This window comes from Lissotriton helveticus, chromosome 5_1, assembly GCF_964261635.1.
Source record: "Lissotriton helveticus chromosome 5_1, aLisHel1.1, whole genome shotgun sequence".
Taxonomy (NCBI): domain Eukaryota; kingdom Metazoa; phylum Chordata; class Amphibia; order Caudata; family Salamandridae; genus Lissotriton; species Lissotriton helveticus.
This window is the reverse complement of record NC_136065.1, coordinates 2,090,005,690-2,090,017,863: the sequence shown is the minus strand read 5'-3', so window position 1 is coordinate 2,090,017,863 and position 12,174 is coordinate 2,090,005,690.

Below are 12,174 nucleotides of genomic sequence, written 5' to 3'. Positions count from 1 at the left end.
TGGAATAAAATCAACACCGACCAACTCCTCACATCACTCAACCAAAACCCTCCCACCCTAGCAATGGACCCAGACCAAGCGGCCACCAACCTCAGGCAATGGATTACCCACAGTGCGGACGAACTAGCACCCCTGAAAAAACACCAGTTGAAATCATCCAGCAAAAAGGCTCCCTGGTTCAATGATGACCTTAAAAAATCCAAGAAGACATGCCGCACCCTGGAGAATAAGTGGAGAAAAGAACCAACCCCAGACAACATGGCCTCCCTCAAGACAGCCACCCGCAAACACCACCAACTAATTCAATCCGCCAAGAAATCAGCATTCAAGGACCGTCTCGACAACAATTCTCATAACAGCAAGGAACTCTTCAATATCGTCAAAGAATTCACCAACCCTTCCGCAGCATCCAACGACATCACCAACTCCCAAGGCCTCTGCGATGCGCTATCCTCCTTCTTCTACAACAAAATTGCCGACATCCACAACAGCTTCAAGAATACTCCCAGTGACCAACCCGCCCCACCCCCTCCAGATCCCACCCCTCCAACTAACAACCTCAGCTCCTGGAACTCAATCACCACTGAAGACACCATTCGCCTCATGAACTCAATCCACTCTGGCTCGCCTTCTGACCCCTGTCCCCACTACATCTTCAACAAAGCTGACTCCATCATCGCTCCCCAACTCCGCGATGTCATCAACTGCTCTTTCAACTCTGGCACCTTTCCAGAAATCTGGAAACACGCCGAACTCAGCGCCCTTCTGAAAAAACCCACAGCAGACCCCTCAGAACTGAAAAACTACCGACCCATTTCCCTCCTCCCTTTCCCGGCCAAAGTCATCGAGAAAGCCGTCAACAGCCAACTCGCCGCATTCCTTGAATCCAACAACTCCCTGGATCCCTCACAGAACGGCTTTCGAGCCAAACACAGCACCGAAACCGCCCTCATTGCGGCGACCGGCGACATCCGAGCACTCCTAGACAACGGAGAAACAGTGGCCCTCATTCTACTCGACCTCTCCGCCGCCTTCGACACGGTCTGTCACAGCACCCTCATACAACGCTGTCAGAGGGTCGGTGACTGCCGTCCAATAACGGACTTTTCGTCTCCAATGCAGGACTGGGCTGGCCCCTTTAATTCATGTCTCGCCTACGAGGCTGCCTGCCCCGCCCCTGTGACGGGGGCCACGGTGCTCCAATCGGTGACGACTTCTCGTCATAGAAGGGCGGACCAGGAAGACGCGGAGGAGCTGCTATGGAGGACGACTACAGCCACGGAGGTGAGAGAGGACGACGCGGGTGTTGCCGAGGGAGAGGACGACGAAAGCCCTGAGGCGGCGCTGAGAAGAAGGTCGGAGAACCTGCACCACCACGAGGAACCGGAGGACAACCCTGTGGAGGGACCAACGCGAGGAAGGGAGCCGGAGAAGCCAGGAGGCCACCGACACCGCCTACCGCCCAGCCACGCGCAGGAGGACGCGTGGCTACCACAGGTGCGTGACTGCTTGCGTAACCTGTTCAGCTTCAAGCGGGGAGGGACCGGGTAGGAAGGAGTCGGGTAGACCATAGAGGACCTGTGAAACACTGCACGCTCGGGTCGCTCATAGCCTTGGTGGTGGTCTCTTTATACGCACAAAAAGTACTCCCTCACTACCCATCCCTGATTCCAATGTTTATAAGAGCTGTGCACTAACAGCCACGTTTCTTTCTTTTGAGCTTTTGGGTGAGCTGGACAACGGACGTCGAACCCGGGGAGGAGAGAAAGAGTACCGAAGAACGGAGTAGAAGGAACTGCTATCTCCCCTGTTTCATGTGTTTGCCTGTAGAGACCTGTTGAACGCTTGTATAGCAATTAAACCCCTTGCCCCGAACCCAGCCTTGGCTCTGTCGATTCTTGTACCAAAAGGTTACAAACGCCTTAACAACATCGGCATACAAGGAAAAGCCTTGGACTGGATCATCTCTTTCCTAGCTGGGAGAACCCAGAGAGTCCGACTCCCCCCATTCTACTCAGAGCCCACCGAAGTCATCTGCGGCGTACCTCAAGGTTCCTCACTCAGTCCAACCCTCTTCAACGTCTACATGAGTCCTCTCGCCTCCATCGCACGTCAACACAACCTCAACATCATCTCCTACGCCGACAACACCCAGCTAATCCTTTCCCTCACCAAAGACCCCAACACCGCCAAAACCAACCTTCACGAAGGTATGAAAGAAGTAGCCTAATGGATGAAACAGAGCCGCCTAAAACTCAACTCAGACAAAACGGAGGTGCTCATCCTAGGATCCTCCCCCTCAGCTTGGGACGACTCTTGGTGGCCTTCCGATTTGGGATCAGCACCCACACCCACAGACCATGCACGTAACCTTGGCTTCATTCTTGACTCCTCTCTCTCAATGTCCAGACAAGTCAACGCCGTATCGTCCTCCTGCTTCAACGTCCTTCGCATTCTCAAAAAGATCTTCCGCTGGATCCCCCTCGAGACAAGAAAGACTGTCACCCATGCACTGGTCACGAGTCGACTAGACTACGGCAACACACTTTACGCCGGAATTACAACAAAATTGCAGAAAAAGCTCCAGCGTATCCAAAACGCGTCAGCGAGACTCATTTTAGACATCCCGCTCCAAGAACACATCACCGGACACCTAAAAAACCTCCACTGGCTTCCCGTCAACAAGAGAATTACTTTCCGCCTTCTTACCCACGCACACAAGGCCCTCTATAATCTGGGACCCGAATGCCTCAACACCCGACTATCCTTCTACATTCCCACCCGCCAACTAAGATCATCCAATCAAGCCCTCGCTGCAGTCCCGCACTTCCGAAAAACCACCATGGGTGGCAGATCATTCTCCTTCCTGGCTGCCAAGACCTGGAACTCACTCCCCACCACCTCCGCCTCACTCAGAACCACATCTCCTTCAGAAAAGAACTTAAAACCTGGCTATTCGACAAATAGTGAACCCCTCCCTCTAGCGCCTTGAGACCCTCTGGGTGAGTAGTGCGCTATATAAATGCCCGAACTTGAACTTGAATCGGTGGAGAGAGGCATTAAGCCAGGAAGGCTAATGCCTCTCTCCGCCACTTCCCTTGTACATATGCCCCTCTGTCTCCCTTCTGTTTTACTCTAACACAGGGTCACACTGGCACAATAAATAAAACTGGACACCAAAACAATGTTCCTTTAGTGTCCCCTCTTCAGTGCCTCCGCCTAACTTCATTCTCGTCCTCTAGCTTTCTGGTGTTTCCTCGTTTGTCAGTCTCGCCTCTTTCAGGCTCTTTCTCCATACTTTCAATCTCCCTCTACTCTGTGCCTCCATTTATTTGCTGCACTCCTGTATTACAAGAAAGTTTGTTCAGAGTCTGAATTAAAGATATATGTCACTGTCTGCTGGTACCTACAGTACATTCTTTGGCAATCTGCTCCAACTCAATGAATTCCTAAAGCTGCAGTTTGCTCCCTTTTTCTTCCGGTTCACCATTCCAGCTCTGTCTATTCTCTGCTGTTTTTATCATGTAAACTGTACAACAACAGAACCAAAAAAAAACAGAACAAAAAAAAAAAAAAGATATATATATATATATATATCCAACACACAAACTCTCTACTGCGCTTGAAAGAGAGAGGGACTCGCACTCAGGATAACAAGAGTTTATTTCGGCAAGGTAACGCGTTTCGACAGCAAGCTGTCTTGATCACACAATTTGCCAAATGACACAGGGAGTCAATACATAGGTATTAGATACAAACAAAGGACTTAATGTTTGGTAACTGATGTTATGAAAATACGGCGGCCATCTTAACACTGTAAATTATATCCACCACATTGGGTTGTATTTATACTACAAACATGTCATATTATATCCTGAAAACAAAATTATGAACGTCTATATAGTTCTAATGCCTGTAACCAGATCCACTGTAATATGTACCTTACTATATACATGTATTTACAAAGTGATTTATTCGACATAGTGTCAATTTGATCTGCAAAGTTGGGCTACATATATGTGGCATAGTGCCTCATTATTTCAAAAATAGACCTTCATTGTCTCAAAAGCACAAATGGTTTTCATGGACATTTATCGATATCGTAGTTTATATATATACATTTGTAGATGGAACAGCATATCTATACAATATATCTTATACGTTTTCCCGTGTCACAAAGAGAGAAAAAGTGAAATGTGCATAAAAAGTGCAAATTACTATCAGAATTTGTCTAAAAGGGACTTCCGGTTGACGAAATGACAGAAAATTCCAGAATTTCATTATAGCCAGTCTCGTCCACCTAAAAAAATCAGATAAGACTAATCAAGTGATGTGTTGAAGGTGAAAAAAATGAAAATAAACAGAACATGGAAAACAGATGTTAAGATCTATATACATGAAAAAGGGGAACATAGCACTTCATTACTATCTCATAGAGGAGTTAGCTGTTCACTCTTTTAAATGGAAGGCTAATTCTTCGTCAAGATTGTGGCCTTTCGGATACTTGGTTTCGAGATTAATAATCCATTTTGACTCGCGTTTGCGAAGAGCCAGAGTTCTATTTCCTCCTCTGAGCCCTACATGTACTTGTTCTAATGCAAAGAAACTAAGTAAGTTGCAATTAGAACGATGGTAAAGTTCAAAATGTCTTGCTATCGGATAGTGGGGATCTTTATTTGTTACAGCCCTCATGTGTTCCAGTACTCTGTTCTTTACTGCCTTGGTGGTACTACCCACATATTTCATTTTACACGGGCACAAGAGTACATAGACACAAAAAGTGGTGCCACAAGTTAGAAATTGATCAATTTTCTTGGGGGTTGCATAGCCAGGAACTGTAACTGTTTTCACCATACTGCTATGCCGGCAGGCTTTGCAGTGCCCACAGGGAAAGAAACCTTTAAGCTGGTGTTCATTTGGTTCTTTGGTTGGAGTGATATCATTACGTACAATGATATCTCTTATACTCCTACCTTTCCTGTAGGTGATTTGAGGTCTGCGTGGCATGCTAGGACCAATGAGAGGATCACTGGTAAGTATCCCCCACTTGTCAGCCAAGATTTTAGATATTTGTTTGGAATTACTGTTATAAGTGAATATGGCCCGCACTATAGGTTCTGACTCTTGGCCATCAACCTCAGAAGTTGTCTCTGTATTGAGAATGGTAGTACGGTCTATTCTCCTTATACGATCTTTGGCTTTCTTCAAGACCCATTCCGGATATCCTCTATCTCTGAATCTAGAGGTCATGGTATCCATTTCTTTTTCAAAGTCCACAAGAGAACTGCAATTTCTCCTCGCCCTCAGCAGTTCCCCATACGGGATACTCCACTTGAGGGTATCAGGGTGGCTGCTGAGAGCGTGGAGAAGAGTGTTCCCAGCTGTGGCCTTCCGAAAAAGGCTAGTCTTGAGAGTGTTCCCTTCAGGAGTTATGCGCAAGTCCAAGAATTCAATGGATGTATTACTCATCTGACTTGTCAATTTGATGTTCAAGTTGTTAGTATTGAGGATGTTGATGAACTCAACTGCCTTCGCTTCACCCCCTGTCCATATAATGAACAGGTCGTCAATATATCTAAACCATATTTTGACCATGGAAAAATATACAGACATGGCTTGGTCAGATTTGATCTCCTCCTCCCACTTCCCGAGGAAGAGATTGGCGAAGCTTGGGGCAAAACAAGTCCCCATGGCAGTGCCACGTACCTGTTGGTAAAGAGAGCCATTGAACATAAAGATGTTACCAGTTAAACACATCATCATCATGTCTAATACCATTTGTGTATGTTCAAGGAAATGTATTGGCCTGTTGTTCAAATAATGGAGACTAGCTTGTATGCCATCTCCGTGGTCAATTATGGTATACAGTGAATTCACATCCATTGTTATTAACAGATCATTGTTTTCCCATAATACATTCTCAAGTTTGCATATAAAATCAGTACTGTCTCTCACATATGATGGTAACGCAGTAACATATTCTCTTAGAAAAAAATCAACATATTTTGACACATTTTCTAATGTACTGCCAATAGAGGACACAATCGGTCTCCCTGGTGGAGACATGGGATTCTTGTGCACCTTCGGGAGAAGATACAGTATTGGTAGTTTCGGGTAATCACGTTTTAGAAAACAATATTCCTCCCACGTGATCAACCCCATTTGTTCCCATTGTTTCAGTTGTCCCCAAGTGTCAACGATGCTCTTATTGTAGGCATCCGTCGTTGTAGAAACATAGAAATGTTTATCTTCCAACTGTCTTAGAGCCTCTTTGACATATAGATCTCTAGGCCAGAGAACGATATTACCCCCCTTATCGGCTGGGCGAATCACAATATTCGTTTCGTTTGCCAGATTAGTCAAAAAAGTTCTTTGTTCTTTAGTCAGATTGGAACCTCCTTTGTTGTTAACATTTCTTTTCAGTTTCACTAGAGATTGGGTTACAACTTCTTGAAAAGTATCTATGTTGTCATGGGGTAGGATAGGATAAAAGACAGAGCGAGGTTTAAAACCAGTACGTGGGGTTCTATTAGTTGTCATTCCAAGCTCTGTCTCACTAGGGTCTTGTTCGTCATCCCCATTATCAAGTTGTTGTATACTTTGTATCCCTGGTGCATCACCTACCGTAAAGATAGGAAAAGTACTTGAGACAGTTGCAGAGTCAGGGACAGTTGTACTAGAGTTTTGTTTATGCAAATAGTGCCATTTCTTGAGCTTAACTTTCCTGACGAATTTATATAGATCTATTCTAGTGTCAGCATAATTGAAAATTTCTGAGGGGCAAAATGTTAGACCAAGACATAATGTGCATTTCTCGGAGAACGTTAAATGTCTGCTACTTAGGTTTATAATAGTTTGATTTACCGTAACGGGATCCATTACTCCTTGTTTGCTGAGCTTCTGGTTCTGGTTCCCACGGGCTCCTTTGCGTTCTTCTTTGTCTTGTTTTTGTTTTCTTCGTTTCCGTCTCTGTTTGCTCCTCCCCTCCCTCTTCCTCTTCCGCGGCCTCTCCCACGAGGTTTTCCTCTTGTCGGTGGGGTGGCTGGAGTTGGTTTCGGTACTTGTCGGCCCTTTCTTAGGACCTTGAACTCGTCTAAAAAATTGGCCCTTCTGGTTGGTATTGGTCTTTCTGAAATTGAGCTGATAGTTGACACTGAAAGATCAGTTTCTGAGCCAGTGGTATCAACTGTGATATTTCCATTGGGTACAGTATCATCAGCTACTGCCATTGTCTGTGGTGGGAGATCTTCATACAGATAGTCATATTTTGGACTATAGGTCAGGATACGGCCTGTTTCATAATCCAAACAGTCTCTATGTAGCTTACGCTGTTTTCTAATCTTTATGTCTTCCTCATGGCGTTCAAGTTTTGGTTTGAGGTCTTTCATGAATTTATTTATTAGATCTTGATCTGGACTTTTGGTCAAATCTTCCTCTATTGTTTTTATTTCAGTCATGATTACCTCACGATCCTCCCATGCATATTTAATCAGGATATTCATCATCACTCTTGAACCATTGGCTGAGTTTTCTTGCCAGTCTAGTAACATTTGCGGATTGAGTGATTCATATGATGGCATGATGTAAATTCGTAAGCCTCTGGGTACCATTTGTTTATCTACATAATCCTGAAGTGAGATTGCTTCCCACCATTTAGATGTTTCATTTTTTTGAAGTTTCTCCAATCTTTTAAGTTTAGTGAATAGCGAGGTGTCAGGAGGAATATCTTTCTTTGGCATATTACTTATTCCTGAGCCAGGGGCCCTTGCGAATAAGGCTGCAGCCGCCGCACGTCGTTCTGCTTCCATGTTCAGGATTGGCTTTAAAAGGTGAGTCCCAATGTACTGAAAGTACCCAAGCGTAGTGCTGTATACTCACAAGCACCTCTCTGTTGTCAATAAACTCTTGTTGCATCCCCCTGGCTCAGGAATAAGTAATATGCCAAAGAACACCTCGCTGTTCACTAAACTTAAAAGATTGGAGAAACTTCAAAAAAATGAAACATCTAAATGGTGGGAAGCAATCTCACTTCAGGATTATGTAGATAAACAAATGGTACCCAGAGGCTTACGAATTTACATCATGCCATCATATGAATCACTCAATCCGCAAATGTTACTAGACTGGCAAGAAAACTCAGCCAATGGTTCAAGAGTGATGATGAATATCCTGATTAAATATGCATGGGAGGATCGTGAGGTAATCATGACTGAAATAAAAACAATAGAGGAAGATTTGACCAAAAGTCCAGATCAAGATCTAATAAATAAATTCATGAAAGACCTCAAACCAAAACTTGAACGCCATGAGGAAGACATAAAGATTAGAAAACAGCGTAAGCTACATAGAGACTGTTTGGATTATGAAACAGGCCGTATCCTGACCTATAGTCCAAAATATGACTATCTGTATGAAGATCTCCCACCACAGACAATGGCAGTAGCTGATGATACTGTACCCAATGGAAATATCACAGTTGATACCACTGGCTCAGAAACTGATCTTTCAGTGTCAACTATCAGCTCAATTTCAGAAAGACCAATACCAACCAGAAGGGCCAATTTTTTAGACGAGTTCAAGGTCCTAAGAAAGGGCCGACAAGTACCGAAACCAACTCCAGCCACCCCACCGACAAGAGGAAAACCTCGTGGGAGAGGCCGCGGAAGAGGAAGAGGGAGGGGAGGAGCAAACAGAGACGGAAACGAAGAAAACAAAAACAAGACAAAGAAGAACGCAAAGGAGCCCGTGGGAACCAGAACCAGAAGCTCAGCAAACAAGGAGTAATGGATCCCGTTACGGTAAATCAAACTATTATAAACCTAAGTAGCAGACATTTAACGTTCTCCGAGAAATGCACATTATGCTTTGGTCTAACATTTTGCCCCTCAGAAATTTTCAATTATGCTGACACTAGAATAGATCTATATAAATTCGTCAGGAAAGTTAAGCTCAAGAAATGGCACTATTTGCATAAACAAAACTCTAGTACAACTGTCCCTGACTCTGCAACTGTCTCAAGTACTTTTCCTATCTTTACGGTAGGTGATGCACCAGGGATACAAAGTATACAACAACTTGATAATGGGGATGACGAACAAGACCCTAGTGAGACAGAGCTTGGAATGACAACTAATAGAACCCCACGTACTGGTTTTAAACCTCGCTCTGTCTTTTATCCTATCCTACCCCATGACAACATAGATACTTTTCAAGAAGTTGTAACCCAATCTCTAGTGAAACTGAAAAGAAATGTTAACAACAAAGGAGGTTCCAATCTGACTAAAGAACAAAGAACTTTTTTGACTAATCTGGCAAACGAAACGAATATTGTGATTCGCCCAGCCGATAAGGGGGGTAATATCGTTCTCTGGCCTAGAGATCTATATGTCAAAGAGGCTCTAAGACAGTTGGAAGATAAACATTTCTATGTTTCTACAACGACGGATGCCTACAATAAGAGCATCGTTGACACTTGGGGACAACTGAAACAATGGGAACAAATGGGGTTGATCACGTGGGAGGAATATTGTTTTCTAAAACGTGATTACCCGAAACTACCAATACTGTATCTTCTCCCGAAGGTGCACAAGAATCCCATGTCTCCACCAGGGAGACCGATTGTGTCCTCTATTGGCAGTACATTAGAAAATGTGTCAAAATATGTTGATTTTTTTCTAAGAGAATATGTTACTGCGTTACCATCATATGTGAGAGACAGTACTGATTTTATATGCAAACTTGAGAATGTATTATGGGAAAACAATGATCTGTTAATAACAATGGATGTGAATTCACTGTATACCATAATTGACCACGGAGATGGCATACAAGCTAGTCTCCATTATTTGAACAACAGGCCAATACATTTCCTTGAACATACACAAATGGTATTAGACATGATGATGATGTGTTTAACTGGTAACATCTTTATGTTCAATGGCTCTCTTTACCAACAGGTACGTGGCACTGCCATGGGGACTTGTTTTGCCCCAAGCTTCGCCAATCTCTTCCTCGGGAAGTGGGAGGAGGAGATCAAATCTGACCAAGCCATGTCTGTATATTTTTCCATGGTCAAAATATGGTTTAGATATATTGACGACCTGTTCATTATATGGACAGGGGGTGAAGCGAAGGCAGTTGAGTTCATCAACATCCTCAATACTAACAACTTGAACATCAAATTGACAAGTCAGATGAGTAATACATCCATTGAATTCTTGGACTTGCGCATAACTCCTGAAGGGAACACTCTCAAGACTAGCCTTTTTCGGAAGGCCACAGCTGGGAACACTCTTCTCCACGCTCTCAGCAGCCACCCTGATACCCTCAAGTGGAGTATCCCGTATGGGGAACTGCTGAGGGCGAGGAGAAATTGCAGTTCTCTTGTGGACTTTGAAAAAGAAATGGATACCATGACCTCTAGATTCAGAGATAGAGGATATCCGGAATGGGTCTTGAAGAAAGCCAAAGATCGTATAAGGAGAATAGACCGTACTACCATTCTCAATACAGAGACAACTTCTGAGGTTGATGGCCAAGAGTCAGAACCTATAGTGCGGGCCATATTCACTTATAACAGTAATTCCAAACAAATATCTAAAATCTTGGCTGACAAGTGGGGGATACTTACCAGTGATCCTCTCATTGGTCCTAGCATGCCACGCAGACCTCAAATCACCTACAGGAAAGGTAGGAGTATAAGAGATATCATTGTACGTAATGATATCACTCCAACCAAAGAACCAAATGAACACCAGCTTAAAGGTTTCTTTCCCTGTGGGCACTGCAAAGTCTGCCGGCATAGCAGTATGGTGAAAACAGTTACAGTTCCTGGCTATGCAACCCCCAAGAAAATTGATCAATTTCTAACTTGTGGCACCACTTTTTGTGTCTATGTACTCTTGTGCCCGTGTAAAATGAAATATGTGGGTAGTACCACCAAGGCAGTAAAGAACAGAGTACTGGAACACATGAGGGCTGTAACAAATAAAGATCCCCACTATCCGATAGCAAGACATTTTGAACTTTACCATCGTTCTAATTGCAACTTACTTAGTTTCTTTGCATTAGAACAAGTACATGTAGGGCTCAGAGGAGGAAATAGAACTCTGGCTCTTCGCAAACGCGAGTCAAAATGGATTATTAATCTCGAAACCAAGTATCCGAAAGGCCACAATCTTGACGAAGAATTAGCCTTCCATTTAAAAGAGTGAACAGCTAACTCCTCTATGAGATAGTAATGAAGTGCTATGTTCCCCTTTTTCATGTATATAGATCTTAACATCTGTTTTCCATGTTCTGTTTATTTTCATTTTTTTCACCTTCAACACATCACTTGATTAGTCTTATCTGATTTTTTTAGGTGGACGAGACTGGCTATAATGAAATTCTGGAATTTTCTGTCATTTCGTCAACCGGAAGTCCCTTTTAGACAAATTCTGATAGTAATTTGCACTTTTTATGCACATTTCACTTTTTCTCTCTTTGTGACACGGGAAAACGTATAAGATATATTGTATAGATATGCTGTTCCATCTACAAATGTATATATATAAACTACGATATCGATAAATGTCCATGAAAACCATTTGTGCTTTTGAGACAATGAAGGTCTATTTTTGAAATAATGAGGCACTATGCCACATATATGTAGCCCAACTTTGCAGATCAAATTGACACTATGTCGAATAAATCACTTTGTAAATACATGTATATAGTAAGGTACATATTACAGTGGATCTGGTTACAGGCATTAGAACTATATAGACGTTCATAATTTTGTTTTCAGGATATAATATGACATGTTTGTAGTATAAATACAACCCAATGTGGTGGATATAATTTACAGTGTTAAGATGGCCGCCGTATTTTCATAACATCAGTTACCAAACATTAAGTCCTTTGTTTGTATCTAATACCTATGTATTGACTCCCTGTGTCATTTGGCAAATTGTGTGATCAAGACAGCTTGCTGTCGAAACGCGTTACCTTGCCGAAATAAACTCTTGTTATCCTGAGTGCGAGTCCCTCTCTCTTTCAAGCGCAGTAGAGAGTTTGTGTGTTGGATTAATTACCGAGTGTCCCGCTCGGTCGGACTTGCCATCTGTCAACGGGCCGCGGACTTCATGTAAAACGGGTCTTCTTGGTGTAACATATATATATATATATATATAT